Genomic DNA, 23,290 nt, shown 5'->3' with positions numbered 1-23,290 from the left:
GGTAAGCGTGTTAGATAAGCAGAAGCCCTTATTTTTTTTTGTTTTTTTTTTATTTTTTAATGTATAAAGCAACATCTACTTGATTCAAGAACTACTTTGACATAAATATAAAATTTTTAAAAAAGGAAAGCGCATCTCATACATTACCTCGGTTTAATTTATTTATTTCATCAAATTTTATAGTTTCTTTAACGTCCATCGATAAAAATTAATAAATAAAAACAAGATTAAACACGTCACGTGCGTTTATGCGGCACACCTATCTAAAGTGTAAGATTTTACTAAAAAAAAATCAGCATTTGATCTATACGAAGCTCTATCGTCTAAAAAATTACAAGTAAATTTAGAAACGCAAGGAAATCTCACGCGTTAAGCGCAATTGCTTAGCCCGAATGATTATGCTTGTTCTTTAAAATGCGTGTCGATAGGTCTTAAACCTCTTGGTCACTGGAGTACCACATGACAAGTAAATAAAAAAAAGCTCAAAAATACCGTGCATTAAGGTAGTTCATTTATCGCGAAGCATTTACGTTAATCGCATTTTATTATCTTAGATGACAACGTAATTATTCTTAATCTCTCCATCGTCCCCAGCATTAAAAGTTGAAGTAGGCAGTAAGGTGCAGCATGGTTAGCGTGTGAGGTAAGCAGAAGCCCCAATTTTTATTTTTGTTAGTTTTTTTTTTCAATCTATGAAGCAACATCCACGAAATTTTAAAACTTCTTTGAGATGAAATTAAAATTTTTTAAAAAGAAAAGCGCATCTCATACATTAACTTAGTTTAATTTATTTATTTTCTCAAACTTTATAGTCTTATTCACGTCAATTGAAAAAAATTAAGAAATAAAATTATGATTAAACGCGTCACGTGCGTTTATGTGGTACTTCTCTGAAGTGTGAGTTTTCACTAAAAAAGAATCAGCATTTAATCCACAAAAAGCTCTATCGTCTGAAAATTTACAAGTACATTAAGAAACGCAAGGAAATTTTACGCGTGAATTGCGATGGCTCAGCATCACTATTATGCTTCTTTTTTAGTCTGCATGTCGATTTTCTTGAACCTTTTGGTCACTGGAGTACCACATGACGAATAAATAAAAAAAAGCTTAAAAATACCGTCTATCGAGCTTGTTTATCGATTGCAAAGCTCTTACATTAATCGCAATTTATTATCTAAGATGACAACGTGATTATTTATAATCTCTTTAACGTCCTCGGCATTTAAAGTTTAAGTAGGTGGTAAGGTGCAGCATGGTAAGCGTGTTAGATAAGCAGAAGCCCTAATTTTTGTTTTTTATTATTTTCTGTTTTTTTAATGGTTGAAGCAACATCTACTTAATTTCAAAACTACTTTGAGATAAAAATAAAATTTTTTTAAAAGAAAAGCGCATCTAATACATTAACTTGGTTTAATTTATTTATTTTCTCAAACTTTATAGTTTTATTTACGTCAATTAAAAAAAATTATTAAAAAAGAGCAAGATTAAACGCGTCACGTGCGTTTATGCGGCACACTTCTCTAAAGTGTGAGATTTTACTAGGAAAAAATCAGCATTTAATCAATATGAAGCTCTATCGGCTGAAAAATTACAAGTAAATTTGAAAACGCAAGAAATTCTCATGCGTTAAGCGCGATTGCTTAGCGCGAATACTTGTGCTTGTTCTTTAATCATCGTGTCGATAGGTCTAGAACCTCTTGGTCACTGGAGTACCACATGACGAATAACTGAAAAAAAGCTTAAAAATACCGTGCATTAAGGTAGTTCATTTATCGCGAAGCTCTTACGTTAATCGCATTTTATTATCTAAGATGACAACGTAATTGTTCCTAATCTCTCTAACGTCCTCAGCATTAAAAGCTAAAGTAGGCGGTAAGGTGCAGCGTGGTAAGCGTGTTAGATAAGCTGAAGCCCCAATTTTTATTTTTGTTAATTTTTTTTTTTCTTATCTATGAAGAAACATCTACGAAATTTTAAAACTTTATAGTTTCATTTACGTGAATTGAAAAAAATTAATAAATAAAAACAAGATGAAACGCGTCACGTGCGTTTATGTGGCACACCTCTTTTAAGTGTAAAATTTCACTAAAAAAGGATTAGCATTTAATCCATACAAAGCTCTATCGTCTGAAAAATTACAAGTTCATTTAGAAACGCAAGAAAATCTCACGCGTTAAGTGCGATGGCTCAGCATTACTGATAATGCTTCTTTTTCAATCTGCGTGTCGATATTCTCGAACCTCTTGGTCACTGGAGTACCACATGACGAATAAATAAAAAAAAGCTTAAAAATACCGTGCATTGAGGTCGTTTATATATCGCAAAGCTCTCACGTTTATGGCATTATTATTCAAGATGACAACATAATTTTTCTTAATTTTTCCAACGTGCTTAGCATTAAAAGTTGAAGTAGGCGGTAAGGTTAAGCATGGAAAGCGTGTTTGATCTGCAAAAACCCACATTTTTTTCATTTTTTACTTTGAAAAAAAAAAGATCTGCTATTATCTATGGAAGAGCAGGTTTTTAATTAATTATTACATCAAACACGTTATCAAGAAGTTAGTTTTGCTTGTATTCTGTGGAATCTAATAAAGACCATTGTTTAGCTACATTGGTAAGATGAAAACTCTGGATTTCTATATGTCATGGTCGAATTCGTCGGATGTCAATTTTATTTATTTGGTACACGGAGTGCCTGTATTCAAATTTGCCTTTAAGCGACTGTTCCGGTTTGTGCAGGTCAGACTGACTTGCTTTCAAAAAATAACTTCCTTAAGAATCCGCTAGGCTTATTAGGACATTGTTGTAAGTGAAAAATCGATCGTCCTCTTATTTATCATTTTACACTAGAAGGTTGCCTTGGTTTGTTGTGTCCCTTTGTAAGTGTCATGATGAATCGTGCTGTGCAAAACTACGCAGTTAAGGACTACACGCAGATGGTTCATTTTTGCTATCTTGCCGGAGGAAATTTTGAAGAAACTGCTCGCAAATACCGTGCTCGTTAGCCTCTCCGTCGTCATCCGAATCTAGTTACGATTGGTGCCTAACACCGTCGTTTTATAAATACGGGAAACGATTTACCATTTCGCGAGGATGCTGGTCGCCCACGTGAGGTTTTAGTGCCAGAAATGGAAGAGTTGATTGAGGATCTGTTTGAAAATGACCCTGGATCATTAGTTCGTGCTGTCGGACGCAAGCCGAGTGTTACCCTTAGCAGAGTCCACGCTGTAATAGCGGATGCCAGGAAGCACCCGTGCCACTATCGGCACGTGCAAGAGTTGCTGCTTCGTGATTACTAGAGCCGTGTAAATTTTTGTAGTGGTTTTTTGGTTTAAGCACGTGCTGATGCTCATTTTATTAATACGTTTTTGTGGACTGATGAGTTGACATTCACTAGAAATGGCATGCTCAATCAACATAGCTATCATTTTTGGGCTCATGAAAATCCTCACCTCACGCGGGCGACGAGTTTCCAGTATCGATGGAGCATAAATGTTTGGGGTAGAATGATAGGAAATATCGTCGTAAGTACTTGAATATTTTTTTTTGCAGTGTTTTCCGTCAAAAATTTGTTTGTACAGTGTAAAAGAAATTCTAATTCCACGGATTGAAGTTTTTTTAATTGCAATTTAAAATATTTTAAAGCTAATTTTTCATGATTTCGTGGTATTGTTATATAAACAAATAAAAAATACTATTAAAACCGTTTTACTTCTTCATTTTTTTTAGAAATAAAAAAATTTGATTAGAAATAATTTACGTTTTAATATTGACTCTCCGATTAACTTGATTTGTAGATTGGTCCCGTACTTTTGCCTCCTCGGCTGAATGGTGCAGCGTATCTCGATTTTTTACAAAATCAGTTGCCTGGGCTTTTGGAGGACATCCCACTTGCAACGCGACTGCGACTCATCTACCAGCACGATAAAGCCTCTGCCATTATACACGTAATGTCACAAGGTACCTGAACGACACCTTCCCGTAAAGGTGGATAGGTCGAGGAGGTCCAATAGCGTGGCCAGCCCGTTCCCCCGACCTGAACCCACTGGACTCATTTCTGTGGAGCTGCATCAAGGAATCAGTGTACAAAACTGAACCTGTAGACGATGAGGATTGCAGACAGAGAATAGTCCAGGCATTTGATGAGGTGAGAGAGAGAGAAATGACCCAAGGATCCGTCAACAATATTGTTCGAAGAGCTAATTGAGTTGTCAAAAACAACGGCGGCCACATCGAACAGTTGTTGTAAAAGTATAACAAAATTAGAAATGTTATTGTAACTATTTTGCAGTCCATTAATATGATTTTTTACAACATGTTGCAGCTTTTAAAGTGGATAAAAAATAAGGCAGTCAAAGAGTCTTGTAGGACTAGCAATGCAATTATTTTTTTTTTAAACAGGCCAGATATATTCAATAATATACTGCCAGTCCAAGGCCTCGGAAAAGTGTGACGGAAAAAATCTTTTAAAAATAACAGTTACCAAGAGGTTTAAAACCTATCGACACGCAGATTAAAAAACAAGCATGATCATTCGCGCTGAGCCATCGCGCTGAACGCGTGGGATTTTCTTGCGTTTCTAAATTGACTTGTAATTTTTCGGAAGAAAGAGCTTTGTATGGATTAAATGCTGATCCTTTTTTAGTAAAAACTTACACGTTAGAGAGGTGTACTGCATTAACTTACTTGACGCGATTAATCTTGTTTTTATTTATTAATTTTTTTTAATTGAAGTAAATAAAACTATAAAGTTTAAGGAAATAAATAAATTAGACCAAGTAAATGCATAATATGCGCTCTTTTTTTTAGAAAATTTTATTTTTATCTCACAGTAGTATTAAAATTCAGTAGATGTTGCTTCATAGATTAAAAAAAAAAAATTAACAAAAATAAAAATTGGGGCTTCTGCTTATCTAACACGCTTACCATGCTGGGCTTTATTGCCTACTTTAACTTTTAATGCTGAGGACGTTGGGGAGATTTAGAATACTTACTTTGTCATCTTACATAATAATGCGATTAACGTAAGAGCTTTGCAATGAATAAACAAGCTTGATGCACGGTATTTTTAAGCTTTTTTTTATTCATTTGTCATGTTGTACTCCAGTGACCAAGAGGTTTAAGACCTATCGACACGCAGATTGAAAAACAAGCATAATCATTCGCGCTGAGCTATCACGATTAACGCGTGAGATTTTCTTGCGTTTCTCAATTTACTTGTAGTTTTTTTGGAGATAGAGCTTTGTATGGATTAAATGCTGATCCTTTTTAGTAGAATCTTACACGTTAGAGAGGTGTGTCTTGTTCAATCGTATTTTTATTAATTATTTTTTATTTTTTTTATTTTTGTAATAAAAAGTTTGATAAAATAAAAAAATTTGACCAAGTTAATGCATAAAATGAGCTTCTTCTACAGTATACAAAAAATTAAAATATTATTTTCAAGTAGTTTAACGTTAAAATATCAAGAGTTTTACTGAATATTCGAGCTCAACGCATGAGACCCTCTTACATTCTAGTTTTTTTTATCAGTCGATACATGTTAAAAAAAATTTGAATTGAATTGTTTCTCTGTAAAATTAACTGAGAAAAAAATATGCACTAATTAAGCGTAGTGGACGTGCGTAATAATTTCTCAAAAATCAGTTCTTCGGTTAAAGTACTTCGGCCTTGCTATTTGAATTTTGCGCTGGTACGGTAACTGATCAAATCTCTGCAGTCGGTAACCTTGTCTCCTGGCATACTTCTTACCACCTTCTCTGTAAAAGAGTTGAGCTATGCGTAGTCACCCCTCCACAATGCTTAGGCCCCGCCTCCTGAGGCTAAGTGCTCTGTGATTGGAGGAATTGATCGATTATTTAATGAACAATATCTTGTTAATTATTCATCGAATCCAAATTTTGTAAAGAGCTTTTTGAGAGCTTTTGATGAGCTTTATCTCGTGATACAGTTTTCCGGGTTTAAAATCAGAACGCCCTGTATTGTTATTAGGATCAAAGTACTCTATTTTAATTTTATCAAAGTACTTATTTGTGCTCATTAGATACTACAAAATTTACTCAATACATGGATTCTAAGCATACATTATTTATTCATTTACTAAAAACAATAGGGCTTGATCAAAAATTTATTTACAGTGAGTATTACGACTTTAGAATTTATTTATCGTGATTTATTATTTAATCTCATTTATCGCCCCAAAGTAAGTGACATAAGTTACACAATAAGTTTTTTATGTGATCCACAGTATAAATTTAAACTTTAATTAATTTCATGACTACGCGTTGCAACGTTTCTCTCTAAATTCTCTACTAATTTCAATAAACTTGACACAGGCTTATTCATCATAGTATCAGCTTATTACCAGCAAAATGTTTTTTTTTATTTTAGGAAGAAATAGCTTTACAATTAAAAATTAACGAAGTTGGTAAGGTAGAATTTTAGATAATATATTTAATGCTTTCAGATAGTAAGATAACTTATTAACTATAGGGAGTTTATTAACTATTTTTCGTCTACGATATATACAAATCGCTCATTTCAAATTTAAATCAAGGAAAAGTCGAATTTTGCATTAAATAAGGCTTTATTGTATTCTAATTTAGTATAATCTTATATTATATCATACAAACTTTTCATTTTTTAATAAAAATTCAATACCGCCAACGTCATTTGAAAATCTTTTTATAAGTAGATTTCCATTTTGCAATAATTTAAACGAGTGATTTTTCAGTATTTCTGGTATAGGAACAGCTGCACCAAATCTTTTTTTTAAACATCTCGTGGACTTATCATGTTCAATTTTACTAAAATAAAATATTTTAATATTTTTAAAATGATTTTTTGACCATTTAAATGAAGATTTGGGTTTAAGTATTGCTTCTGTCGGCTTAGCCATTAGGCTAGCTCCATAAACCTCTCTTTTGAATGTGGCTCCAATTCCATCATACGCACTTTTCCCGTGAGCAGTTGTAGTATAGTGCCATTCTGCTTGAACACCAAAGTCATGCTCATGATTGACGAGATTTGAAATCTGATGTTTGTTTTTAAAGTGTTGTTTCGCACCATCTGTAATTTAAATTATCTTCTTAACATTTTTCACTTGTTTTTCAATTTCAGGAATTAGTTGCTTTTGTACAGTGTATACTGTAGCAGTGTCGTGTCTTGTACTATCTAATGAAAAAACACAACTTTTGTGTCTTATTTCGTCACTCTCTTTAAAATAATAAATAATGGAAAAAATTGTGCACTGTACATTATTAAAGTGAAACGCTTGCGAAGCATCTTGCATAACATAGGAGTAATTTTCTTAGAAATTAAACATAATAACTACTTCGTAATTAGAAATATTGCTTTTAATATATTTTATATACTCTGACTCCATTTTAGTAATAAATGAGTGCGGCTTGAGTACTTGTAATTTATAACACAGATCGTCGATAAATTCACTAACATCAGATGTCGCAGTCAGCAATGTCACTCTGTCTGTTGCTGTCCATGTACTATATTGTATTTGCTCCAGACCAAAGTTCCTGAAGGCCTCAGTCAACATACCTGATAACTGTGTAATATTTGTACAACTTTGACAATCATTTAAATAACATGAGTTGGTTGGATTTTTGCAAACAATCAAACTTAAAGAGTCCTTGTAATTTTCAATCGGTTTTTCAAAATTTTTCGTCATATTTACTAGGACTACATATACATATGTATATTCTTTTGAAAGAGAGAGTGGAAGGAGTATTTAATACAATATTCTGCTGCGTCGTCAGACGCAGGTATGCGCAGACCATCACCCGTATCCGTACAATTTTACGTATGTGCCACCACACAGCATCACACTAATTTGTTTGTTAATACAGCCGTCGTTCTTATTGCGTATGAGGTAATATATACACTAGTAGGGCTCCGCCTCCCTGTGCGCACTAATTTTTCCAAAATAAGGTTTGTATAAAAATTTTTTATAGCCTTTAAAAATGATACAATTAATTGTAAGTATGAAAATAATATGTTAAAGTAAATTTTACAGAACTCGGAAGACTATGGCATTTTTCGAAAATACTCGGAATTAAATTTTTTCCGCTGGGGAATGATGACTATTCTGTTTTTAAAGAAATATGAGGAACAAGCTGCTAATTTCAAATAAAAGTGGTAAAGTTTATATAGACTGAGCCATGTGCCCTTGACTTTTTGTTGGTGAGCTTTATTATTGCTTCTAGTGGCTCTCTTTTTAAATAATCTGTCTATCCTGTATGTGTCAATAGATATTTCTAAGCTATTATAACTATATATGCCCCCTGCGCGCTCTGCGCACCAACCCCCGTAATTGCGAATTAGATTTACGAAGTAAGGAAAAAAACCCAAATTATATTGATTGTTACTTAAAATTTATATATGAAGATAATGTATATTGATCATAATTAATTACATAAATTCTTAACAATCGCTTTTTTTTTCCCTGACTAATAACAGCTAATTCTATGGGATTAGTAAAACACGATTTTCAAAACGTTATAATTTTTGAAAAAGCACGTAAAGTTATGCTGCCTTTTCAACTACGAAATTTTTTCACATGGTCTATAATGTCTGAAAATTTTTTTGGTAATATTATTTGGAATAAATACCAAAAATTTTTCATTGGAGATTGTAGAGATAATTAAAATGAAGCTCTTTTACAATCAAACGAAATTTTTAATTCTGAAAATATGTCTTGTAAAGATTTTAGTTCACCAGAACCAACAGAAACGATAAAAAAAAAAATCGAGACTGACAATGATAAAAGAATATTTTATAAACACAAATTCCATGGAATGTTTTCACAACTCAGTCATGATCAACGTCGAATTTTTCAAGAAATAATAAAACTTGAAAATAAATTTTTTTTTCATCGATGGTCCTGGTGGATCTGTAAAAACTTTTTTATACAAAACATTAATTAATATATTAGAATAATTAACTTATTATTTCATATCAGTTGAAAAAAAAGTTTTTACAATGGCTTGGACAGGTATTGCTTCTATTCTGCTCCCAAAGGGAATGACCACTTACAGAACTTTCAGATTTCCTTTAGATAGAAAGTGCATTCTTCCAGTTTAAGCCAGATAAATGAAAATAACGTAATGTAGAAGTAATTATTTGAGACGAAGCTTCTATGATACCAGAAAAAGAGTTAGAAATCGTTGATAGGACCTTAAAAGATTTTTCTAGTAGTAATAAACCTTTTGGAAATAAAATAATAATTTTAGGTGGAGACTTTCGTCAAAATCTCGTAGTAGTAAAAAACGAAAGCAAAATTTTAATTGTTCAAGAAACCATGAAATTATTCAATTTTCGGCCTTTATTTAATCATTTTAATTTAAAAAATAATATACGTTAAATTGATAAAAAAATTTCTTCATTGCTACTGGATATAGGAGAAGGCAAAATTAAAACTTCTATAATTTCTCAGACATGGAAATCAAATGATGTATGTTCCAAAGTTTTTAATAATGATGATGATTCTTTTATAAGTAAAGCTATATTAACATCTCACAATGAATACACTCATTTTTTGAACAAATAATTTTTAAATAATATGATAGGAACATTTGTTACGTACTATAGTATTGATAAAGCAACTCACAAATAATTAGATAAATCAGATGATAATATTTACATTAATTTGCCTACAGAATATTTAAATAGTATCAAAGAAGGTGTTCCTTTACATAAATTGAATTTAAAAATTAACGCTATTGTCATAATGATACGAAACTTAAACATATCTGAAGGACTTTGCAGTGGTACAAGATTACGAATTTCAAAATTATTTAAATACAACATCGAAGCTGAAATAATCACAGGTGAAAAAAAACGATAAAAAGTCTTTATTCCAAAAATAACACTACAAACAAACAATTCTTCTTCGCTACGGTTTATATTGTACAGTAAACAGTTTCCGTTTACCTTAGCTTTTTCTATGGCTATCAATAAATCTCAAGGTCAAAGTTTTGATGCCTTAGGAGTATACCTTAGAAAACCATTACTTTCTCATGGGCAATCATATGTTGCATTGTCTAGATGTAGGAAACCAAAAAAAAATTCTTATCCAAATTGAATTAGAGAACAAATTTAATATTAAAAATATTGTTTGGAATAAAGTTTTAGAGAAACAAAACAACTATTCTATAGTTTATTACTATTTTTATACTTTCTTGCAAATTTTATCTTTCATCAAAAAAAAAGAATTTCAGTACCATCCAGTACCCAGATTTATGTCATCATAAACAATACGTTTTTTGTAATATGTTTTCAGATACACCATCATAGATGCAAAATTTTATCAGTGTGACAAATGTAACTTAAAATTTCCAAATCAAGAGTGTCTATCATCGCACGAAAAAAATCACAAAAAAATAATTTTTGTATGTGATCTGTGTAGCATTATAATGTTAGACAAGAAAAACTGTTTGCGTCACACAAAAAAATACCAAAACATTAAAAAAATTTTTAAGTGTATTAAATGCGAAGGAAGTTTCAAAAGAAATTATCACTGACAGAGACATCTAAAAAGTCATGAAAAAAACGTTCAAAAAAATATTTGTCAAAATTGTGGAAAAGGATATGTAAGAGCAGATAACCTAAAGAGACATTTTAGAGTATGTAATCAAAATAAACATCGTAAGTGAGATAATTGTAACAAAATTTTTGTTATGGTCAAATAAAATGGTATGTTGAAATTAGACCACTTGTAAAAGTTAATATACAAGGCTTTACGAATATATTTAAATTATGTATACGAAATCTGGGGAGGAGTCGGGAGGGGAGCTGAGAAAGAGTGGCGGGAGGTGGGGGGGAGCCAGCAAAAAAGTAGGATTACTTTAAAAATGCAAGAAAATGAAAGAATAAATACCTTATTTGGGAGGGAGCTGGGTGGGAGCGGGGGTTAGAGAGCAGCGGGGAGCAAAACCTCACATTTACCCTTACGACATTATAATATAGAAAGATATATATACATATATATCTTTCTATATTATATAGTCGTAAGAGTTAAATCGAGGTTTTGCTCCCCCACCCCCACCGCTCGCCACAGCTCCCCATCAAATAAGGTTATTCTTTCGTTTTCTTGCATTTTTCCAGTAATCCTACTTTTTTGCTAGCTCCCCCTGATCCCCTACCCTCCCTCCCTCCCATTTACCACCCAATTCCCCCCCCCCCGATTTCCCGTTATAATGTAAATATTTTTGTTAAGCCCTATATATTAACTGTAACAAGTGGTCTAATCTCCACCAATAATTTTATTTGACCATAACAAGAAATTTAGTTACAATTATCTTATAAATATGAGGCATTTCACGTCAAATCGCACAGGCTGCGCGAGAGACCACTTTTCATGCTTTGATTACAGTATCAAATTAATGAGGAAGATAAATCGGAGTAAGCATTTCAGAAGTATTTTAACCTCAGCTTTTCAATGAAATTATCAAAATTACAAAAAAAAGTTAACATAACCTCAAAAAAATATAAAACATGTTATATCTTCAAAAGGGTGTCTCGAATCTTTTTTTTATTATCTAAAACGAAAGAGAAGGTTTTTTTACGTTGGTATAGTGATTTTCAGAGTGTCCACTATTGTATTATTCGAGAAATCTAACGTCAAAGTCTATGCTCTCGTGCCGCCGCGACGGACGGCCTGGCGGCGGACGTAGCGCCGCATTCGTACCATATCTTACGTTTGAAAACAACGCAATATTCCTAATAAATGTTTTATAATAAAATAAAGTATTGACATGTTTACATAATAAAAAACAATTTGTATTAATTTAAACTTTAATTTAAACTTTAATACTGTACACTACGCAATATATTATTGTATTGTATAAAAACAATTAAATATTTTTCTTTACCTTTGCAGTTTTCTTGAAAGTAGATTTTTTAATTTTTGGATTGGAAATTTTCGGAAATGTTTGAAATATTGAACTTAAAGATGTATGACGCAGCTTAAATGTGTTTTCATCAAGAGGGATAAATGCGTGATATCGAAGAGTTCCTGGTATCATTTTACCCTTACTTTTCATTAAAAAGACAACTTCTGAACCTTCAGTTATACTTACCAAATTTTTTCAAAATTCAATAAACTCCACAAAGAATAGCAAATTCACAAAATACATTATTCAAGCAAACAAATCTCAGAATTATTTGATGCCGTAACCTTTATCACGATTAATAGAGTAATAAAATTTTGCTGCTGTAAATGAACTCAGAGGAAAAGAACCGCGCCTGATATCAACACTTTTATTGATAGGTCTAAGTAATTATTGTAAAAAATAATACTGTATTAACATCAACTGATAATTTAAGGCTTAAGAAGCAGACTTCTCGGCTCGGTGGGTCACAAATTGCTATATATAGCACGCATGCAGCACCGCACCGCGCCCCATCGGCCAGGCCGTCCGTCGCGGCAGCACGAGAGCATAGACTTTGACGTTAGATTTCTCGAATAATATAATAGTGGACACTCTGAAAATCACTATACCAACGTAAAAAAATTTCTCTTTCGATTGAGATAATGAAAAAAAAAATTCGAGACACCCTTTTGAAGATAAAACATGTTTTATATATTTTTGAGGTTATGGTGACTTTTTTTTGTAATTTTAATAATTTCATTGAAAAGCTAAGGTTAAAATACGTCGGAAATGCTTACTCCGATTTATCTTTCTCATTAATTTGATACTGTAATCAAAGCATGAAAAGTGGTCTCGCGCGCAGCCTGTGCGATTTGACGTGAAATGCCTCATATAATAATTATCTTACTTACGATAGTTATTTTAATCACGTACTCTAAAATTTCTCTTTAGGTGATCTGCTCTTACATAACCTTTTCCATAATTTTGACAATTATTTTTTTTAAGGTTTTTTTCATGACTTTTCAAATGTCTCTGTAAGTGATAATTTTTTCTGGAACTTTTTTCGCATTTATTACGCTTAAAATTTTTTTCAATGTTTTGGCATTCCTATGTGTGACGCAAATAGTTTTTCTTGTCTAATATTGTAATGCTACACAGATCACATACAAAAAATTTTTTTTTGTGGATTTTTTCGTGCGATAATAGACACTCTTGATTTGAAAATTTAAAGTTACGTTTGTCACACTAATGAAATTTTGCATGCATGATGGTGTATCTAAAAACATATTACAAAAAACGGATATTTTATGATAACATAAATCTAGGTACTAGACGGTACTGAAATTTTCTTTTTTGATGAAAGATAAAATTTGCAAGAAAGTATCAAAATTGTAATAAACTATAGAATAGTTTTTTTGTTACTCTAAAATTTTATTGCAAACAATATTTTTGATTTTAAATTTGTTTTCTGATTAAATTTAGATGATAATTTTTTTTGGATTTTTACATCTAGACAATGCAGCATATAATTGCCCTTAAGAAAATAATGGTTTTCTAGGGTATAATCCTAAGGCATTAAAACTTTGACCTTGAGATTAATTGATAGTCATAGAAAAAGCTAAGGTAAATGAAAATTGTTTTTTGTACAATATAAATGGTAGCGAAGAAAAATTGTTTGTTTGTAGTGTTATTCTTGAAAAAAAGACTTCTTTTCTTCTTTTTTCACCTGTGATTATTTCAGCTTCGATAATGTATTTAAACAATTTTGTAATTTGTAATCTTGTACAATTGCAAAGTCCTTCAGGTCTGTTTAGGTTTCGTATTAACATAACAATAGCGTTAATTTTCAAATTCAATTCATGTAAGGAAACAGCTTCTTTAATACTATTTAAATATTCTGTAGGCAAATTAATATAAATATTATCGTCTGATTCATCTTCTCATTTGTGAGTTGCTTTATCAATACTATAGTAACTTACTGATGTTCCTACAGTATTATTTAAATTCTTTTGTTTAAAAAATGAGTGTATTCATTGTGAGATATTAATATAGCTTTACTTATAAAAGAATCATCATTATTTTTAAAAACTGTAGAACGTACATTAATTAATTTGTTTTTCATGTCTGAGAAATTATAAAAGTTTTAATTTTGCCATCTCCAATATCCAGTAGCAATAAAGAAAATTTTTTATCAATTGAACGTTTATTATTTTTTACATAAAAAATATTAAATAAAGGCCAAAAGTTGGAAAATTTTATGGTTTCTTGAACAATTGTAATTTTGCTTCCGTTTTTTACTACTGGGAGAAATTGACAAAAGTCTTCACCTAAAATTATTATTTTGTTTCCAAAAAGTTTATGACTACTAGATGAATCTTTCGAAGTTCTATCAACGATTTCTAACGCTTTTTTTGGTATCACAGAAGCTTTGTCCCAAATAATTACTTCTCCATTACGTAATTTTTGTTTATTTGGCTTAAACTGGAAGAATGCACTTTTTACAGTGCTTAAGTCTAAAGAAAGTCTGAAAGTTCTGTGAGTGGTCATTCCCTTTGGGAGCAGAATAGAAGCAATACCTGTCCAAGCCATTGTAAGAATTTTTTTTTTAATTAATATGAAATAATAAATTAATGTTTTGTATAAGAAAATTTTTCTAGATCCACCAGGACCATCGATGAAAAAAATTTTTTCTTCAAATCTTATGATTTCCTAAAAAATTTGACGTTTATTATGACTGGATCGTGAAAACATTTCATGGAATTTATGTTTACAAAATATTCTTTTATCATTGTCAATATCAATATTTTTTTTTATCGTTTCTGTTGGTTCTGGTAAACTGAAATCTTTACAAGACATATTTTCAGAATTAAAAATTTCGTTCAAATGTAAAAAAGCTTTGTTTTGATCATCTTTACAATGTTTAATAAAAAATTTCTTGTATTTGTTCCAAATAATATTACCAAAAAAATTTTTAGACATAATAAACCATGCGAAAAATTTTCGTAGTTGAAAAGGCAGCATAACGTTACATGCTTCTCCAAAAATTATATCATTTTGGAAATCGTGTTCTACTAATTCCATAGAAATAGCTGTTATAGTCAGGGAATAGGAAAAGTGATTGTTAAAAATTCATGTAATTAATTATTATCAATACACATTCATTACATGTATAAATTTTAAGTAACAATTAATATAATTCGGGTTTTTTTCCATACTTCGTAAATCTAATTTGCATTTACGGGGGTTGGTGCGCAGAGCGCGCAGGGGGCATATACAGTTATAAGAGCTTAGAAATATCTATTGTCACTTACAGGATAGACAGCTCATTGAAAAAAGGGAGCCACTAGATGAATTAATAAAGCTCACCAACAAAAAGTCGAGGGCACATCTCTCTGTCTACATAAGCTTTACCACTTTTATTTGAAATAAGCAGCTTGTTTTTTATATTTCCTTAAAAGAAGACCAGTAATTATTCTCCAGCGTAGAAAATTTGTTCCCGAGTATTTTCGAAAAATGCCATAGTCTTTCGAATTCTTTAAAATATACTTTAACATATTATTTTTATACTTACAAATTATTTTATCATTTTTAAAGCTTTAAAAAATATTAATACAAACCTCATTTAGAAAAAATTACACTTATAACACAATAAAAGGGGAGGTTGGCACGCGGAGCGCGCAGGGGGGCGGAGCCCCAGTAATATATATATACGTGTATTTTACAAGGTGAGAAGGATGGAAGGAAAGAAATAATAGAAGATGGAGAGATACGGAAACGAAAATAATAATATTATAGGTGTATGATAATACTAATGTACGCATTGTGTGGGTAATTTGATATTTTTCTTAGAGGGTAATGTTCTGGTCCCCACAATATGAGTGTAAATAGTATCTTTGTTCGTAGGGAAGCACGTTTTTTAAGGAGGTATATGTTGCATTGATGGTCTTGCTAAAGTTGCGAAAAATTCGGGCTCTTCGACTGGTTGTCTTGTTTAGGGATATCGAACGATCTGTAGCAAGGTTCCTTTGGCTTCTGATTTCAGGTGACCAATTTGAACTCATTTAGTAAATTACAAGTATGATGATTACTATGATTAAGTTTCCTTAAAATGTTGTAGCAAGATAGATTTTTTCTAGGTAGTTTTCCTTTTTACGGGCTGCGATTTTTTTCAGTTTTTCTTCGATATCTTGTAGTGATAGGGCGTCATTTGATTGAGCCCATTTCGTATTTATTAGTTGCTCTTCTTCTTCTTAATCAAGCGTGTTGTTTGTAATGCGAGGAAATACATCTTGAGATAACATCATGGATAAATTTAGGGTTAACTAAGGTTTGTAGATATAGGTGTAATTCAATTTTATTAAGTTTATGTCATATAGGGCGACATCACGAGAATGTGCTAAGCACTGCCTTATTAATGTTAGAAGTCCGGTGTCCTTGAGTGTTAATTCTTGGCGATGATCATAATCACAGATTAGACGAAGTGTAAAAGGATATCTAGCAGAATATAGCCATTCCTGAGTGTATTTTAACTTAATCCAATATGACTTTTCTGAATTGTATAACATAATTTCACATTTTCTTAGGGCTTCTTCTGTGAGTTTTGTAAAAAGAAGAAATTCACAAGTAGCATCGTCGATTTCTTTTATTATTGCATAGGTAGGTTCAAATAGTAGTCAACGACTATAGTGTATACATTGATTTATGTAGTCTCTATCAGCTAGAAAATAATTTTCTTGGTGGTGGTTTATAATTTAATAGTCTGTTTTGGGTTCGCTACTGACGTAACCTTGTAAGTTTTGGTGTATATTTTGTGGCACAGGTAGTGGATGCATGCAGTTAGTACTATACTTGTCGTTTCCAATAAAAGGAAGTAGATTTTTCACTGCTTATTGTCCGTCATTCATTATAACTGTTGTCCAGGCAAAGCTATGTAATTAAGTAACGGTAATTTGTGCTTCATCTATAGGTAGAGCATGTTTGTTACTAAATAAGTAAGTTTCTTTTACTCTTTGAGTCAATTGTTCTGATAAAAGTAGAAGGGGATGGGGATGACCGTCGGCAGTAGTCTCGATTTCGTTAATTAATGTTTTATAGGATTGCAGTATGTAATACAAGAATTCTGGAAATGTATTACCCATATGCTAATGGATCGTAAAATTGTATCAATTTTTTCCTGTTTTGATAAATACGTGGAATTTATGGCTAGCTCCCGTATTCGTTGTGTAAGTTTTCAACTATCGATTTTTGTTTTTTCCATTTCTTTGTGAAGCTTTTCTAAATTTGATCGTACGATATGCATTTGGTTTGCCACTAGAACGGAAATATTTTTCCGTTTTTAATCAGATAATTGAGAACTCAGAAGCGATTTCTTCTTTGTCGTTTGCGTCCATTGTTCGAAAAATTTTCTTGGATATTTATCCCACGAGTTTAAAAGGGGCTTCCCTTTTCTTTATACTGTAGGATTCGGTTATTGACGAGTTAAAGACCTTAATAGTTAATGAGAAAAATTGCTGCATCGCAAATGGTATTGAGTTGATGTTTTTAAGTAGTGGTCTCAAGTGTGATATAGGTAATTTTCCACACTGGTTCGTATTTAGGTGTTCATGGCAGTCATTGGACAAATCGTATATTTGAGAACCTAGTTCTTCGTTATAGCTTGTGAGATTTTTTCAGTTCAAAAGTGCGGTTATTGGCCATTGTGAGCGGATAAGACAAACTTCATTCAAGTACTCATAATAAATTCCTGGTTTATTAGATATTTCTTAATTTTCATGAAAGCTTTTTCAAAAAGGGTGTTTCATTAAATATCCTAAGAGATCCTTTGTTATATTAAGTCCCATTATAAGAAGTTTAAGGATCATCTTGTTACGTTGTTGAGATTCCTGAAACATAAGGGAGATCTCATTCGTAACAGCATTTTACTTCATCTAAATATTTGAAAATTGTTTTTCCATTTTCGGATCTAAGTCTTATGTTGTTATTACTTCTATTTATGTTAGTAATTTCGAAAATTCCGTTGTAAAATTTATCCAATTTTTCTCTCCGAGTTTCTTTTATTGCGTAAAATTGTATACTAACTTCTTAATTCTGAGGTCTAGCATGCTTATCATAAATTTGTTTACTTTTATGTTTATATTTGATAAGCTCATCAATAGCTTTTTCATACATGTCTCTTAAACAACGAATCAAATAATAAGATAATTATCATAAGACTCTATTTGATTTTCGGTTGGATATGGATTTGGTGGAAGTGCTTTTCTGCCGTATACAAATTCATACGGTGTAATTTCCGTAGCTGTATGCAGTGATGTATTGTACTAGTGTATAGCAAAAGGTAAAATTTTGTCCCAGTCCTGTTTAGTTGTAGCTTTTGTTCTTAAAAAGCTTGCAAGCATGGCATGACTACGTTCTAGTGAACCGTTAAATTGGAAATAGTAAGGTGTAGTGGTCTTGAGGTTAAGACCCAAAATTTGGGCTAAATTTGTTAATATATTACTTCGAAAACTCTTACCATCATCGCTGAGTACTATTTCAAGCACTTCATACAATGCTATCAAGTGTCTTGCCAGAGCGTATGTGACTGTGATAGCTCTGATGTCGGGTATAGCTACTGCTACATAGTATTTTGAAAATAAAAATTATATAGTTAATATTTGTTAATTACCAGATGTTGTTGTGGCTAATGGTCCTACAGTAACGATGGCTTCATTTGAGTAAACTTTAGCTGGAGTATCAGTTATCATTAGAGGTTCTTTTGTTTTTATCCGTGTTAGTTTTTGTTCTTGGCAAATTTTGCATTTTCGCACAAAATTTTCAATATCTTTTCTCATACATTCTTAGTTATACAATTGTCGTATTATTCTATAAGTTTTATTCATGTCTCTGTGTTCACCTAAGAAACTGCTGTGGCATTCTATCAATTTTTTTTGTCTCATTTAGTTTGGAAAATAAGCATATTCACCGAAACATACAGTTATTTTAATATTTACATGACTGAAGTCTCGATGAATTGCTGTGGGCAATATTCTTCTGGGCAAATTGTCGGTTATTTCACCCCTTCTGGATATTCTCAATATTTTTATATTTTCATTTTCTATTGCTTTGGCTAAACCTGCTTAGCATGAGTAAAGATTTTTAAGCAATATTTTGTCTTTTTCTCTTTCTTTGATAATCAAACAGAATACTAATTTATTTGTATAGTTAATTGTTATCACGTCACCTTCTTGTGCTTGCGTTTTATATAATTCGGATTTTTAAATATAATTAAAATCTAATAATAATTTATTGTTAGCAGGATTAAGTATCAAGTCAGCTGAAATAATCATGCAATGTTGTCTTTTGCATATGTTTAACATTCTCGTGTGCTTAATATTTAAAGATGATCCATTTCTGTTCTTATATAGTGCTTCCCTTACAAGTGACTTGGTCATCGTATTCAGCATTGTATTGCTGCTCTAACAGTTTGAATGCGGCTGTAGGACAAGTAGATGATGTCAAGTTACTCTGCTTCAGGGCATAATGGTGTTTTATGAATGTGTCTCGCTGTTTAGCATTTGAATGAGAAGGTGTATTGGGTATACGACTATGCGTTTTTTCGTCCTCTCTAGCTTCTTCGCTATCTTTTTGTTCAATGGTAAAAACATTAGTCTTTTTTCATACAGTATTAACATCGTCTCCTATTACCGTAGACGCAGCTTTGGAGTGTCTTATAGGTGATTTTGATCTTATTGGAAAGCTTTCTTCTTCTATACAATTTTTAGAGTCATCGAAATAGTCTAGTGCATTATTACATAAAGTTTTTAAATTCTGAATATTTGTTTCGGTTGACTCTGGTTCGTTAATTCCTGTTGTTCCTGGCGGTATGGAATAATCCCAATATATAGATGGGTCAGCAAAATTTGTATTTTGCAAACTATTGGTTTTAGGATATTGTTTATCATTATTTTCATCCAAACTGCTTTCCAAAGCATCTTCATGCGTTGATCTGCGAGCGTTGGATTGCAGCTTTGGATTTTGCTTTACTTGAGCAACAATTTTATCGTCTGATGTACTTGATGAGTCGGTGTCAAACTTAAATCCTACTGATTTTCAAGGTGCAGTTCCGATTTTTTTATTTGTAGAAGACGTAGAAAATGACGGTTGTGCTGAAGGGTTGAATATTTCTTTCAAGTCACTGGCTCTAGTTATAAATTCTTCTTATGATTAATTATCTTTTGAGGTTAAAATGGACGATAAATCTGGTTCAGTATTCAAGAGGCTAGGTAGTAGAGATCCATTTCTTTGGGGTATCGGTGCTTGCTAGTTTCTATTGTTCTCCTATGTATCTAGAATTTTTGTGTTGTCAGAGTCTGAAATAGCCGTAAGTATATCAGGAGTAGGTGAAAGTTTTTCTTAAAGTCAGCGCTTAAGTAACCTTTGGGCCATTGACGTTTCAGTAAGATTTCTTTGCCCTCCTTTCATTCCTGGGGGTATAATGAAAGAAGAATTTTTAGAGCCCTTTTTTCTTTCTTTCGTTGCTTCGCTGTAGTAGTGGGTTCAAGAGTACTTGAGCTTTGATTGTGTATATCACTGGCTCTAGTAGTACGTGCAGTAGATGTTTTTGTTTGTCGAGGAATTTTTAAAATTGATTTTAACAGACGGGACTAGAATGTTTTATAATTACTAGACTTTCTGTCAGAGCTCAAACTGTTGGAGCGACTACTGCTTCTGTTACTGCTAGATGTTGAAATTTTTCTGACCCTCTTACACCTCCCCTTAAAATCTATATCATCTTTTACGGTATTTATTTCATTAGAATCTACAGGGTTACGCGATGAAGCGTCAGCATTTAAATTCAAACGTCTGGGTTTGTACGTATAGGTGTAGTTGTACCCACGGAGTTTTGCTGTCCATCGATTAAAATGACTCATGGGGTCTTTTATTGATTTGATCCATGTCAAAGGTTCGTGGTCTCTGTAAGCTATAAATTTTCATCCGTATAAATAGTGCCAAAAATGTTGTACGGCGGCTATTACTGCTGAATACTCTTTTTCAGTAGTGGAGTAATTTCTTTCGCATTTATTAAAAGTGCGAGACATGTAGGCTACAGGATAGTATTTTTCTGGTTCTCCTTGAATTAAAACAGCACTTAGAGCTAAGTTTGATGTGTTGGTAGTTAGAATAAATGGTTTGTCGAGATCAACACATGCAAGTACGGGGGCCTCACACAGGGCTGATTTTAATCTTTCAAAGCTCTCTTCCTGAGTCTTATCGAATTTTCGACTATTCCATAAAAATAGGGTTAAAGGCTCTGCAATTTCAGCATAATCTTTAATAAATCGTTTATAATATTCTGTGAGTCCTGAAAATTTTCGAATATTCGCACAATTTGTTAGTGTTGAGAAATTTTTAACTGTTTCAAGTTTCTCGGGATCGGATTTTACTTCATAACCACCTATTTTGTATCCTAAATACGTTACTTCAGGAGTAAGCAATTCACATTTATCTAGCTGTCATTTTTAACCAGCATCTGATACTCTATTAAATAGTTTTCTTACTTTTATTAAAGGTTTTTTAAAGTTTTGGCACATATTATAATATCATCAAAAATATAAATAGTTCTGTGCCTTGCAATCCCAATAATACATAATCCATGAGTCTTTGGAATGTAGCTGGTACATTGTATAATCCAAATGGCAAACCTGCATACTCGTCATGTCCATACGGAGTACTAAAAGCTGTTTTATGGCAATCTTCTGGAGATACTTCAAATTGATGAAATCCATTAGCTAGGTCGAATACTGAAAAAAAATTTTGACATTTAATTTGCTCTAATATCTTCTAATATTAGAGAATAGGTGAGCATCAGGGATGGTTTAAGCGTTTAATTTAATTATAATAATTTATCAATCTGATGTCTAACTTTCTTGTGTAGAGCAGGAAGATATCTGTATTGTTCAGTAAAAACAGGTTTATGGTCAGTTTTTAGTATATTATGTTGTACATACGATGTACGTGAAGCAGCATCACCTTTGATATAAAATAGTTGTGAATATTCTTTTACTATTTGGCAAAGTTGTTTCTAACATGTCTTATTATGATGATGCCAAAACAAAGTTTTTCTGTAGTATATTTGATTTTTTCTTCTGTTGTTACTCAAGTGCTTACTTTAAAACAACCTACAAACATTTTCTGAAAAACAGGAAATAATAAAATACGCATCTGCATATCTATTTGTAAATAAATAATAAAATTATAGTTGTTTTGTTACAATGTTTGGATGCATTACATAACAAATTTTCTAAAATAAACTATAACATTGAAATAGCCCGTATAAGAATTTTTTATACCTAGCTTTATATCCAAACACTAAAATTCTGTATCTTTTCTGCATTGGCGTTTAAAAAACAAAAATTTTAAAAGACTTACATAATATTTATATTATTTAAGGGGTATTGGGATGTAATATGGGCCACTGGAGGGAATAAGAAATTCAAGATGGCACGGAAGGGTCAACGCATGCACACGCGCAGCATAGGACTTGAAGGCTATTTTTCCTCCGTGTTTAAATTTTTGATGACAATGAGGCCCGTGCATTTTTCTAAACTATATTTACATCAGGAAGCAGCTCCCGGTGCCCTTTTTTTATACTCTAGAGCTATGTAACTCACGAAAATCCGAATTAAAATACGCAGCTGCTGATAGAGTGCTGTACCTATATGTATACGAGCACTGCTGTAGATATATGTATACGCGGGAAAGCTATCAGCAGCTGCGTATTTTAATTCAGATCTTCGTAAGTTACATAGCTCTAGAGTATAAAAAAAGTGCACCGGGAGCAGCTTCCTAATGTAAATATAGTTTAGAAAAACGCATGGGCTTCATTGTCATCAAAAATTTAAACACGGAGGAAAAATAGCCTTTAAGTCCTATGCTGCGCGTGTGTATGCGTTGACTCTTCTGCGCCATGTTGAATTTCTTATCCCCTCCAGTGGCCCATATTACATCCCAATAGTCAAGGTCAAAACAAAGATCATAGGTGAATGTTCCCTTCCCAACCTTACAACTTTGGTATGGATTATTTTTCGATCAAAGGCTCTCTAGATAAAACATTAGTTAAAAATTTAAATTGAGATTGTAATTCTAAAGATACAATGCATTTAAAGTATGTAAAATAGATTATTCTGCCCAGGCCTAAAAATTAAGAGTATTGGCTTATTAGCAAGATAAAGAAAACCGTAAGAAATGATCACAAGTTACCACAGCTTCACAACATAGAGCAGCGTGGATAGTAGGCAGGAGAGAGAGTAAAAAAATACTTGTTTAATATCAGATGCCAAAACAATTTACTAACTTTAATTTAAATTGAAAAATCTAAATTAAATTCATTTGTACGATGATCCGTTACCTGAATTTTTCTTACGAAC

At 32.1% G+C, this 23,290-nt stretch overlaps 1 protein-coding gene across 2 annotated transcripts in view; it reads right to left on the bottom strand.

Annotated features, from left to right (window-relative positions):
* The window catches only part of LOC106645029 (mitochondrial import inner membrane translocase subunit TIM50-C), a 489,498-nt gene that overhangs the window by 62,896 nt on the left and 403,312 nt on the right, over positions 1-23,290 (bottom strand). The window lies entirely within an intron of this gene.

This window comes from Copidosoma floridanum, unplaced genomic scaffold, assembly GCF_036245765.1.
Source record: "Copidosoma floridanum isolate Cflo_tuat_1 unplaced genomic scaffold, Cflo_Japanese_pri ptg000024l, whole genome shotgun sequence".
Classification (NCBI taxonomy): Eukaryota; Metazoa; Arthropoda; class Insecta; order Hymenoptera; family Encyrtidae; genus Copidosoma; species Copidosoma floridanum.
This window is presented reverse-complemented; position numbering and strand designations above follow the sequence as displayed.